Raw genomic sequence first — 14,226 nt, 5'->3', positions numbered from 1 at the left:
TGAGAAGATTAAAAAAAATTGACACCCCAATGGCCAGACTCATAAATAAAAAAAAAGAGAAAAGAATCAAATCAAGAAAATTGGAAATGAAAAAGGAGAGATTACAACAGACAATGCAGAAATGCAAAGGATTATAAGAGACTATTATAAATAACTGTATGGCAATAAAATGGATAACCTGTAAGAAATGGACAGGTTCTTAGAAAAGTTCATTCTTCCAACACTGAACCAGGAAGAAATAGACATTATAAACAATCCAGTTACAAGCACTGAAATTGAAACTGTGGTCAAAAATCTCCCAGAAAAAGAAAAGCCCAGGACCAGAAGCCTTCACAGGAGAATTCTATCAAACATTTCAAGAAGACCTAATGCCTATCCTTCTAAAATTCTTTCAAAAAATTGCAGAGGAAGGAACACTTCCAAACTCATTCTACAAGGCCACCATCACCCTGAAACCAAAACCAGACAAAGACAACACACAAAAAGGAAAACTACTGCCAATATCACTGATGAACATAGATGCAAAAATCCTAAAGAAAATTTTAGCAAACAGAATTCAGCAACACATTAAAAAGCTCATACACCATGATCAAGTTGGGTTTATTCCAGGGATACAAAGATTCTTCAGTATGTGCAAATCAATTAATGTGTTACACAATATTAACAAGTTGAAAGATAAAAACCATATGACCATCTCAATAGATGCAAAGAAAGCCTTTGACAAAATTCAGCACCCATTTATGATTAAAACTCTTCAAAAAATGGGCATAGAAGGAACCTACCTCAATATAGTAAAGGTCATAGATGAGCCTTTATGTAAGCCTACAGCAAACATTATCCTCAATGGTGAAAAACTGAAAGCATTCCCCCTAAGATCAGGAAGAATACAAGGGTGTTCACTTTCACCACTATTATTCAACATAGTTTAGGATGTCCTAGCTACAGCAATCAGAGAGGAAAAAGAAATAAAAGGAATCCAGATCAGAAAAGAAGTAAAGCTCTCACTGTTTGCAGATGACATGATACTGTACATAAAGAACCCTAAAGATACTATCAGAAAATTACTACAGCTAATCAGTGAATTTAGGAAAGTTGCAGGATACAAAATCAACACACAGAAATCACTTGCATTTCTATATACTAACAATGAAAAATCAGAAACAGAAATTAACAATCATTCCCATTCACCATTGCCACAAATAGAATTAAATATCTAGGAATAAACTTACCTAAGAAGACAAAAGAACTATACACAGAAAAGTATAAGACACTGGTGAAAGAAATCAAAGACTGCATAAACAGATGTAGAGATATTACATGTTCCTGGATAGGAAGAATCAGTATTGTGAAAATGACTGTACTACCAAGTGCAATCTACAGATTCACTGCAATCCCTATCAAATTGCCAATGGCATTTTTCACAGAACTAGAACAGAAATCTTGAGAAAGAAGAATGAAACTGGAGGAATCAAATCTTCCTGATTTCAGATTATACTACAAAGTTACAGTCATCAAGACAGTATGGTACTGGCACAAAAACAGAAACATAGACCAATGGAATAAGATTGAAAGCCTAGAAATAAATCAATGCACCTATGGGTACCTAATTTTTGACAAAAGAGGGAAGAATATACAATGGGGCAAAGATAGTCTCTTCAATAAATGGTGCTGGGGAAACTGGACAGCTATCTAAAAAAGAATGAAATTAAAATGCCTCTTAACACCACACACAAAGATAATCTCAAAATGGATTAAAGACATAAATGTAAGACCAGAAACTCTCAATCTCTTAGAGGAAAACAGAAGCAGCACATATGATGACATAAATCAAAGCAAGATCCTCTATGACCCATCTTCTAGAGTAATAGAAATAAAAACAAAAGTAAACAAGTGGGGCCTGATTAAACCTAAAAGTGTTTGCACAGCAAAGGAAACTATAAGCCAGGTGAAAAGACAACCCTCAGAATGGGAGAAAATAATAGCCAATGAAACAACTGACAAAGGATTAATTTCCAAAATATACATGCAGCTCACACAGCTCAAAACCAGAAAAACAAACAACCCAATCAAAAAGTGGGAAAAAACCCTAAACAGACATATCTCCAAAGAAGACATACAGATGGCTCACAAACACATGAAAAGATGCTCAACATTACTCATTATTAAAGAAATGCAAATCAAAACTACAGTGAGATATCACCTCATACCAGTCAGAATGGCCATCATCAAAAGGCCTACGAACAATAAATTCTGGAGAAGGTATGGAGAAAAGGGAATGCTTTGGCACTGTTGGTGGGAATGTAAATTGATAGTCACTCTGGAAGACGGTATGGAGATTCCTTATAAAACTAAGAATAAAACCACCATATGACCCAGCAATCCCACTCCTAGGCATATACCCTGAGGAACCCAAAATTGAAAAAGACACATTGTTCATTGCAGCACTATTTACAATAGCTAGAACATGGAAGCAACCTAGTTGTCCATTGACAGATGAATAGGTAAAGAATTGTGGTACATATACACAATGGAATATTACTCAGCCATAAAAAGGAATGCACTTGAGTCAGTTCTAATGAGGTGGATGAACCTAGAGTTTATTATGCAGAGTAAAGTAAGTCAGAAAGAGAAAGATAAATATTGTATCCTGTTGGAGAAGAATCTTGAGAGTCTCTTGGATTGCAAGGAGATCCAACCAGTCCATTCTGAAGGAGATCAGCCCTGGGATTTCTTTGGAAGGAATGATGCTAAATCTGAAACTTCAGTACTTTGGCCACCTAACGCAAAGAGTTGACTCATTGGAAAAGACTGATGCTGGGAGGGATTGGGGGCAGGAGGAGAAGGGGACGACAGAGGATGAGATGGCTGGATGGCATCACTGACTCAATGGACATGAGTCTGAGTGAACTCTGGGAGTTGGTGATGGACAGGGAGGCCGGGCATGTTGAAATTCATGGGGTTGCAAAGAGTCGGACACGACTGAGTGACTGAACTAACTGAACTCATATATATGGAATCTAGAAAAATGGTGCTGAAGAATTTATTTGCAGGCCAGCAATAGAGAACAGACATTGAGAATAGACTTATTATGGACATAGGGAGAGGTGAGGAGAAGTTGAGATGTATGCTGTGAATAACATGGAAACTTACATTACCAAATGTAAAATAGATAGTCAAAAGGAATTTGGTTTATGGCTCAGGAAACTCAAACAGGGGCTGTATATCAACCTAGAGGGGTGGGATGGGGAGGGAGATGGGAGGGAGTTTCAAAAGGGAGGGGATATACGTATACCTGTGTCACGACTGATTCATGTTGAGGTTTAACAGAAAACAACAAAATTCTGTAAAACAATTAGCCTATAATTAAAGAGTAAAACAGGAGGAGCTAAGATGGTGGAGGAGTAGGATGGGAGAACACTTTCTCCCCCACAAATTCATCAAAAGGACATTTAAACGCCGAGTAAATTCCACAAAACAACTTCTGAATGCCGGCAGAGGACATCAGGCACCCAGAAAAGCAACCCAACTCTTCGAAAGGAGGTAGGAAAAAATATAAAAGACAATAAAAGAGACAAAAGAGTTCCCTCCTGGGAAGGGAGTCTTAAAAAGAGAGAAGTTTCCAAACACCAGGAAACCTTCTCACTGCCGAATCTGTGCTGAGCCTTGGAAGCACAGAGGGCAACATAACAGGGAGGAAAAATAAATAAACAATTAAAACCCGCACATTGCGAGCCCTACGGTAACTCCCCCAGTGGAGAAGCAGCGCAGACGACTGCATCCACCATTAGCAAGCGGGGGCTGGGCAGGGAGGCACAGTGCGGGCTGCATCGCAATGATCTGGCCTGAATACCCCGAGCGCTATCTGAGCGAAATAATTTGGGCTAGCAAACCAGACTGTGGGATATCTACCACGCAAAAAGCCAGCCCTAACCTAAGACACCGCCAGGCCCACGCACGGAACGAAGGACTGAAAAGGTGTCCTCCACCATCCCCTTTGTGTCAGGGCAGAAACCAGACACTGAAGAGACCAGCAAACAGAAGAAGCTATAACAGAGGGAACCACCTTGGAAGCTACAGGCAATAGATTAAAACCCTGTGGTTAGTACCAACTACATAGGAAGGGGCCTATAGATTTTTTTTTTTTTAATTTTATTTTATTTTTAAACTTTACATAATTGTATTAGTTTTGCCAAATATATAAGTCGGACCAAGGAACTAGCCAAAAATGAACTGAACACACAATACTCACAACAAAACTGGAGAAAGTCCTAAATATATTTTTACTATTTTTACGATCATTCATTTTTTTTTTTTTTTTTTTAAAAAAAATTTAAGTCCTCTATTATTCCTCTAATTTTCACTTTTATAACTGATTACTTTGCAAAAAAAAAAAAAAGAGAAGACCCTATTCTTTTTTAAAGCAAACTTCATATATATTTTTTAATAATTTTTTTTGACCTTGTTTTTTTTTTTTCCTTTTTTTTTTTTTTCCTTCTTTTCTTTAACATTGTATTTTTGAAATTCCAAACTCTACTCTAGGTTTTTAATTTTAGCTTTTTGGTATTTGTTATCAATTTTGTACCTATAGTTTTTTTTTTTTTTTTTTTTATAATTTCTGTGACCCTTTTTTTTTTTTTTTTTCTCTGTTTCTTTTTCTTCTTTTTTTTAAACAACATTGTATATCTGAAATTCCAAACTCTACTCTAGATTTTTAATTTATGATTTGTGGTATTTGTTATAAATTTTGTACCTGTATTTTCTTTATAATTTATTCGACTTTGTTCTTGTTTTTTTTTTTTTTTCTCTCTCTTTCTTTCTTTTTCTTCTTTTTTTTAACATTGTATTTTTGAAATTCCAAACTCTACTCTAGATTTTTAACTTTTGCTTTTTGGTATTAGTTATCAATTTTGTACCTATATTTTCTTTATAATTTTCGAGACCTTGTTTGTTTTTGTTTGTTTGTTTTTTCTCTCTTTCTTTTCCTTCTTCTTTTCTTTAACATCATATTTTTGAAATTCCAAACTCTACTCTAATTTTTAATTTTTGCTTTTATGTATTTGTTACCAATTTTGTACCTTTAAGAATCCAATTTTCAGTATTCATTTTTCACTAGGGAGTGAGATTACTGGCTTGACTGCTCTCTCTCCCTTTGGACACTCCTTTTTCTCCACCAGGTTGCCTGTGTCTCCTCCCTAACCCCTCTCTACTTTACCCAACTCTGTAAATTTCTGTGTGTTCCAGACGGTGGAGAACACTTAGGGAACTGATTACTGGCTGGATCTGTCTCCCTCCTTTTCATTCCCCCCTTTTATCCTCCTGGCCACCTCTGTCACCTTCCTCCTTCTTCTCTTCTCTGTATAACTCCGTGAACAACTCTGAGTGGTCCAGTTGTGGAGTGCACATAAGGAAGAGATTACTGGCTAGCCCACTCTCTCCTCTATTGATTCCACCTCATCTCATTCGGGTCACCTCTAACTCCCTCCTCCCTCTTCTCTTCTCCATGTAATGCTGTGAACCTCTCTGGGTGACCCTCACGGTAGAGAAACTTTTCATCTTTAATGTAGATATTTTATCAATGGTGCTGTATAGAAGGAGAAGCTTTGAAACTACTGTAAAAATAAGACCAATAACTGGAAGCAGGAGGCTTAAGTTCAAACCCTGACTCCAGGGAGCTCCTGACTCCAAGGAACATTAATTGACAGGAGCTCATCAAATGCCTCCATACCTGCACTGAAACCAAGCACCACACAAGGGCCAACAAGATTCAGGGCAAGACATACCAAGCAAATTCTCCAGCAACAAGGAACACAGCCCTGAGCTCCAAGATACAGGCAGCGCAAAGTCACCTCAAAACCATAGACATCCCATAACACATTACTGGACATTTCATTGCACTCCAGAGAGAAGAAATACAGCTCCACCCACCAGAACACCGACACAAGCTTCCCTAACCAAGAAACCTTGACAAGCCACCTGTACAAACCCACACAGAGTGAGGAAACGTCACAATAAAGAGAACTCCACAAACTGCCAGAATACAGAAAGGACACCCCAAAATCAGCAATTTAAACAAGATGAAGAGACAGAGGAATACCCAGCAGATAAAGGAACAGGATAAATGCCCACCAAACCAAACAAAAGAGAAAGAGATAGGGAATCTACCTGATAAAGAATTCCGAATAATGATAGTGAAATTGATCCAAAATCTTGAAATCAAAATGGAATCATAGATAAATAGCCTGGAGACAAAGACTGAGAAGATGGAAGAAAGGTTTAACAAGGATCTAGAAGAAATAAAAGAGAGTCAATATATAATGAATAATGCAATAAATGAAATTAAAAACACTCTGGAGGCAACAAATAGTAGAATAATGGAGGCAGAAGATAGGATTAGTGAATTAGAAGATAGAAGGGTAGAAATAAATGAATCAGAGAGGATAAAAGAAAAACGAATGAAAAGAAATGAGGACAATCACAGAGACCTCCAGGACAATATTAAACGCTACAACATTCGAATCATAGAGGTCCCAGAAGAAGACAAAAAGAAAGACCATGAGAAAATACTTGAAGAGATAATAGTTGAAAACTTCCCTAAAATGGGGAAGGAAATAATCACCCAAGTCCAAGAAACCCAGAGAGTCCCAAACAGGAGAAACCCAAGGCAAAACACCCCAAGATGCATATTAATCAAATTAACAAAGATCAAACACAAAGAACAAATATTAAAAGCAGCAAGGGAAAAAAAACAAATGACACACAAGGGAATTCCCATAAGGATAACAGCTGATCTTTCAATAGAAACTCTTCAAGCCAGGAGGGAATGGTAAGACATACTTAAAGTGATGAAAAAAAACAACCTATAGCCCAGATTATTGTACCCAGCAAGAATCTCATTCAAATATGAAGGAGAAATCAAAAGCTTTTCAGACAAGCAAAAGCTGAGAGAATTCAGCACCACCAAACCAGCTCTCCAACAAATACTAAAGGATATTCTCTAGACAGGAAACACAAAAACGGTGTATAAAATCGAACCCAAAACAATAAAGTAAATGGCAACGGGATCATACTTATCAGTAATTACCTTAAACGTAAATGGGTTGAATGCCCCAACCGAAAGACAAAGACTGGCCGAATGGATACAAAAACAAGACCCCTACATATGTTGTCTACAAGAGACCCACCTCAAAACAGGGGACACATACAGACTGAAAGTGAAGGGCTGGAAAAAGATTTTCCATGCAAATAGGGACCAAAAGAAAGCAGGAGTAGCAATACTTATATCAGATAAAATAGACTTTAAAACAAAGGCTGTGAAAAGAGACAAAGATGGTCACTACATAATGATCAAAGGATCAATCCAAGAAGAAGATATAACAATTATAAATATATATGCACCCAACACGGGAGCACCTCAATATAGAAGGCAAATGCTAACAAGTATGAAAGGAGAAATTAACAATAACACAATAATAGTGGGAGACTTTAACACCCCACTCACACTATGGATAGATCAACTAAACAGAAAATTAACAAGGAAACACAAACTTGAAACGATACAATAGACCAGTTAGACCTAATTGATATCTATAGGACATTTCATCCCAAAACAATGAATTTCACCTTCTTCTCAAGCGCACATGGAAACTTCTCCAGGATAGATTATATCCTGGGCCATAAATCTAGCCTTGGTAAATTCAAAAAAATAGAAATCATTCCAAGCATCTTTTCTGACCACAATGCAGTAAGATTAAATCTCAATTATAGGAGAAAAACTATTAAAAATTCCAACATATGGAGGATGAAAAACACGCTACTGAATAACCAACAAATCACAGAAGAAATCAAAAAAGGAATCAAAGTTTGCATAGAAACTAATGAAAATGAAAACACCACAACTCAAAACCTGTGGGACACGGTAAAAGCAGTCCTAAGGGGAAAGTTCATAGCAATACAGGCATACCTCAAGAAACAAGAAAAAAGTCAAATAAATAACCTAACCCTACACCTAAAGCACCTAGGAAAGGAAGAAATGAAGAACCCCAGGGTTAGTAGAAGGAAAGAAATCTTAAAGATTAGGGCAGAAATAAATGCAAAAGAAACAAAAGAGACCATAGCAAAAATCAACAAAGCCGAAAGCTGGTTCTTTGAAAGGATAAATAAAATTGACAAACCATTAGCCAGACTCATCAAGAAACAAAGGGAGAAAATTCAAATCAATAAAATTAGAAATGAAACTGGAGAGATCACAACAGACAACACAGGAATACAAAGGATCATAAGAGACTACTATCAACAATTATATGCCAATAAAATGGAAAACGTGGAAGAAATGGACAAATTCTTAGAAAAGTACAACTTTCCAAAACTCGACCAGGAAGAAATAGAAAATCTTAACAGACCCATCACAAGCATGGAAATTGAAACTGTAATCAAAAATCTTCCAGCAAACAAAAGCCCAGGTCCAGACGGCTTCACAGCTGAATTCTACCAAAAATTTAGAGAAGAGCTAACACCTATCCTGCTCAAACTCTTCCAGAAAATTGCAGAGGAAGGTAAACTTCCAAACTCATTCTATGAGGCCACATTCACCCTAATACCAAAACCTGACAAAGATCCCACAAAAAAAGAAAACTACAGGCCAATATCACTGATGAACATAGATGCAAAAATCCTTAACAAAGTTCTAGCAATCAGAATCCAACAACACATTAAAAAGATCATACACCATGACCAAGTGGGCTTTATCCCAGGGATGCAAGGATTCTTCAATATCCGCAAATCAATCAATGTAATACACCACATTAACAAATTGAAAAATAAAAACCATATGATTATCTCAATAGATGCAGAGAAAGCCTTTGACAAAATTCAGCATCCATTTATGATAAGAACTCTCCAGAAAGCAGGAATAGAAGGAACATACCTCAACATAATAAAAGCTATATATGACAAACCCACAGCAAACATTATCCTCCATGGTGAAAAATTGAAAGCATTTCCTCTAAAGTCAGGAACAAGACAAGGGTGCCCACTTTCACCATTACTATTCAACATAGTTTTGGAAGTTTTGGCCACAGCAATCAGAGCAGAAAAAGAAATAAAAGGAATCCAAGTTGGAAAAGAAGAAGTAAAACTCTCACTATTTGCAGATGACATGATCCTCTACATAGAAAACCCTAAAGACTCCACCAGAAAATTACTAGAACTAATCAGTGATTATAGTAAAGTTGCAGGATATAAAATCAACACACAGAAATCCCTTGCATTCCTATATATTAATAATGAGAAAACAGACAGAGAAATTAAGGAAACAATTCCATTCAACATTGCAACGGAAAGAATAAAATACTTAGGAATATATCTACCTAAAGAAACTAAAGACCTATATATAGAAAACTATAAAACACTGGTGAGAGAAATCAAAGAAGACACTAATAGATGGAGAAATATTCCATGTTCATGGATTGGAAGAATCAATATAGTGAAAATGAGTATACTACCCAAAGCAATTTATAGATTCAATGCAATCCCTATGAAGCTACCAACGGTATTCAAGACAGTATGGTACTGGCACAAAGACAGAAATATAGATCAATGGAACAAAATAGAAAGCCCAGAGATAAATCCACACACATATGGACACCTTATCTTTGACAAAGGAGGCAAGAATATACAATGGATTAAAGACAATCTCTTTAACAAGTGGTGCTGGGAAAACTGGTCAACCACTTGTAAAAGAATGAAACTAGAACACTTTCTAACACCATACACAAAAATAAACTCAAAATGGATTAAAGATCTCAACGTAAGACCAGAAACTATAAAACTCCTAGAGGAGAACATAGGCAAAACACTCTCCGACATACATCACAGCAGGATCCTCTATGACCCACCTCCCAGAATATTGGAAATAAAAGCAAAAATAAACAAATGGGACCTAATTAAACTTAAAAGCTTCTGCACATCAAAGGAAACTATTAGCAAGGTGAAAAGGCAGCCTTCAGAATGGGAGAAAATAATAGCAAATGAAGCAACTGACAAACAACTAATCTCAAAAATATACAAGCAACTCCTACAGCTCAACTCCAGAAAAATAAATGACCCAATCAAAAAATGGGCCAAAGAACTAAATAGACATTTCTCCAAAGAAGACATACAGATGGCTAACAAACACATGAAAAGATGCTCAACATCACTCATTATCAGAGAAATGCAAATCAAAACCACTATGAGGTACCATTTCACACCAGTCAGAATGGCTGCGATCCAAAAGTCTACAAGCAATAAATGCTGGAGAGGGTGTGGAGAAAAGGGAACCCTCTTACACTGTTGGTGGGAATGCAAACTAGTACAGCCACTATGGAGAACAGTGTGGAGATTCCTTAAAAAACTGGAAATAGAACTGCCTTATGATCCAACAATCCCACTGCTGGGCATACACCCTGAGGAAACCAGAAGGGAAAGAGACACGTGTACCCCAATGTTCATTGCAGCACTATTCATAATAGCCAGGACATGGAAGCAACCTAGATGCCCATCAGCAGATGAATGGATAAGAAAGCTGTGGTACGTATACACAATGGAGTATTACTCAGCCATTAAAAAGAATACATTTGAATCAGTTCTAATGAGGTGGATGAAATTGGAGCCTATTATACAGAGTGAAGTAAGCCAGAAAGAAAAACACCAATACAGTATACTAACGCATATATATGGAATTTAGAAAGGTGGTAACAATAACCCTGTGTACGAGACAGCAAAAGAGACACTGATGTATAGATCAGTCTTATGGACTCTGTGGGAGAGGGAGAGGGTGGGGAGATTTGGGAGAATGGCATTGAAACATGTATAATATCATGTATGAAACGAGTCGCCAGTCCAGGTTCAATGCATGATACTGGATGCTTGGGGCTGGTGCACTGGGACGACCCAGAGGGAGGGAATGGGGAGGAAGGAGGGAGGAGGGTTCAAGATGGGAAACACAGGTATACCTGTGGTGGATTCATTTCGATATTTGGCAAAACTAATACAATATTGTAAAGTTAAAAAAAAAAAAAGACATAAGCATCCTAAAAAAAAAGTAAACAAATAAACAATGTAAAAGCAAAGAAGAATGGCATTTTAATGTAGATAAATTATTCTGGAATTAATTTTCAACATAACTTCAATTATTTTTCAAAGTTATTTTAAGAATATTTCAACAATTATTTCAATTATTTTTGAAAAATCTTCTAATAAGTGAGTTTAGGGAGGCCATATGTTATAAGATCAATATTCATTCAGTTTGGCCTGATGCAGTTCATGGGATCACAAAGCATCAGACACAAATGGGTGACTAAACAACAAAACTATCAATAAACAACCTATATTGAAGTTTAAAAAAGATATATCTGCACATGTGTATGTGTTGCTTTGGGGTTTGTGTTTATACATATGTGTATATGTGTGCTTCTTTATAATAATACTTTATTATATTTTCCAGTATATTTATGTGAAATTTTGTTCTCAGGGGATGATAGTTGATTCCTTAGCTTATTATTTGAGTGTGTATATTTTTGTCTTTTTTTTATGATTTGCTCTTGTATTAATTTGTATTGAAGTGTGTCCATGTCAATGAAACAGAGTACAATTTGATGTGTGTTCAGTTCCTCTTTTCTTTTGTAAATTATTCATATTAATGTAATTATTTTGTAAAGTTGATTTTTCAGCTTTTATTTTAAAACAAAATTACTTCCTCCTCTAAGAAATATGTAGCATAACATCATAAAATATGAAATACTTAAGTATAAAAACTGACAATAGTTGTACAAGACCTATACCTGGTGTTTATAAAATTCTAGTGATAAAAAGTAAACAGAAACAAATAAATAAATGGAGACATATGTTGCAATCACAACTTAGAAGATTTAATATTGTCAAGTTGTCAACTCTTCTCCAAATAGTTTCCTTCAAATAAATGTATAGATTTATGCAATTTCAATGAAAATGCCAGCAAACTTTTTTTTTCTTCAGAAATTAACTAGCTGCCTCTAAACCTCAAGTGAAAATGTAAATAAGCTGATAATAATCAAAATAACTTTGGGAAATAAGGGTAAAGTACTAACACTATCTGGTTTCAGGATTTATTATAATTATAAAAATACTGTATTAAGTAACTTGTGTTTTTAATGTAAGGATTACAAATACATTAATGGAACAAAATAAAGTCCAAAATAGACCCACATATGTATGAGTGACTGATTTTCCACAAAAGTACAGAGGCAACTGAATGGAGAACTGTTACTCTTTTCAACAAATTGTGCTGAAACACACACACAAACACAAATATATAGTACAATATCTAGTACTTGGGTCCATGTCTCACTCTATATACAAAAAATAACTTTAAATGGATCAAAACAAATATTAACCTCAAAACTAAAAATTTTGAAAGTGAATATAAGAGAAAATCTTTGTGATCTTTGTGAAATATTTCTTAAACAATACACCAAAAACACAATCCATAAGGAAAAATTGATAAATTCAACTCCAATCAAATCAAATATTTGTTGTTTGAAGGATACTGTTAAGGAAATGACAAGAAACTGACAAGTAGAAAATCTTTGCAATTCATTTCTCTTATAAGAGACTTGTATCTAGAATGTATTAAATCTCTCAAAATTGGACAGTCTTTACTTTGTGATAATTCCAGTATCTGGATAATCTGTGGTTTCCATTTCAGTATTTGTTAGTTTTTATGGAATTCAAAAAGGTATGTCTATAAATTTACTGTGACTCTGTATGATATTGTCTTCCTTCATAGGACATTTATTTTGCTTTGAAGGCAGTTGCAGTAGAAAAAGATAATGCAAAATCAGTAAAAAATTTAGATAGTTTTAGGGAAGGCTTAAACATTTTTTTGTATGTGCTTTTCTTAGTTTGCCCTCTTTCTATGGTATGAGCTTTTAGTAGTCACAATTCAAGGTCTGGAATATTAATCAGGCCCCTCGTTCTTGGTTTACCATGAAGTATAATTATTTTTCACTCTAGTGATGTGAAAGTGCCAAAAGCCCTACTTATATCTTAGCTTTTAACCTCTCAGTTGACTTCTAGCTTTACAATCTTTCATAGGTTCAGTTCAGTTCAGTTCAATCGCTCAGTCGTGTCCGACTCTTTGTGACTCCATGAATTGCAGCACGCCAGACCTCCCTGTCCATCACCAACTCCTGGAGTTCACTCAAACTCACGCCCATTGAGTCAGTGATGCCATCCAGCCATCTCATCCTCTGTCGTCCCCTTCTCCTCCTGCCCCCAATCCCTCCCAGCATCAGAGTCTTCCAATGAGTCAACTCTTCACATGAGGTGGCCAAAGTACTGGAGTTTCAGCTTTAGCATCATTCCTTCCAAAGAACATCCAGGACTGATCTCCTTTAGAATGGCCTGGTTGGATCTCCTTGCAGTCCAAGGGACTCTCAAGAGTCTTCTCCAACACCACAGTTAAAATATCAGCAAATATTTCAAAAAAGTGGTAAAGAATGCTGGGTTCACTTCAATGTATACTTTTTCTAGGATACTGTTCTTTCAAATTGTGAATGCGTTGGTTCCTAATCCCATACCTTCAAATAGTTATGTCATACTTCATTTTAGATTTGATTGGCGTTACTCTAATAATCAGTGGTATTGAACATCTTTTCTTGTACCTACCAGCCATCTGTATGTCTTCTTTGAATAAATGTCTTTTAAGTTCTCCTGACCATTTTTCAATTGGGCTATTTTGTTGTTAAGTTGTATGAGTTGTTTGTGTATTTTGGAGGTTGCCCTTAGGTGGTCTTTTTATTTGTCTATCTTATGGTTTCCTTTGTTGTACAAAAACCTGTAAGTTTGATTAATTCTCATTTGTTTATTTTTGTTTTTATTTCTATTGCCTTGGCAGACAGACCTCAGCAAACATTGGCACAGTTTATGTCAGAGAATGTTTTGCCTATGCTCTCTTCTAGGAGTTAATACTTTGTAAAATTAATTTTATATAGCTTTTGTAGTTATTGATAACAAAGGTATTGGTCTGACAGAAGCTACTCTGTCATTGAAAGAAATAGATGTCTCTCTCCTAGATTATTTAATAGTATAAAGCCATTAAATATGAGAAAGGAAATGACATACAGTTTTCTCCAAAGTGTTCTGAACAATTCATAGAATCCATATCATCAATCTTTACCATACCCTTGTCAACAATGGTAACTCATTAAC

This window comes from Bos mutus, chromosome 2 (genome assembly GCF_027580195.1).
Source record: "Bos mutus isolate GX-2022 chromosome 2, NWIPB_WYAK_1.1, whole genome shotgun sequence".
Classification (NCBI taxonomy): Eukaryota; Metazoa; Chordata; class Mammalia; order Artiodactyla; family Bovidae; genus Bos; species Bos mutus.
Note: the sequence above shows the minus strand (reverse complement) of the source record.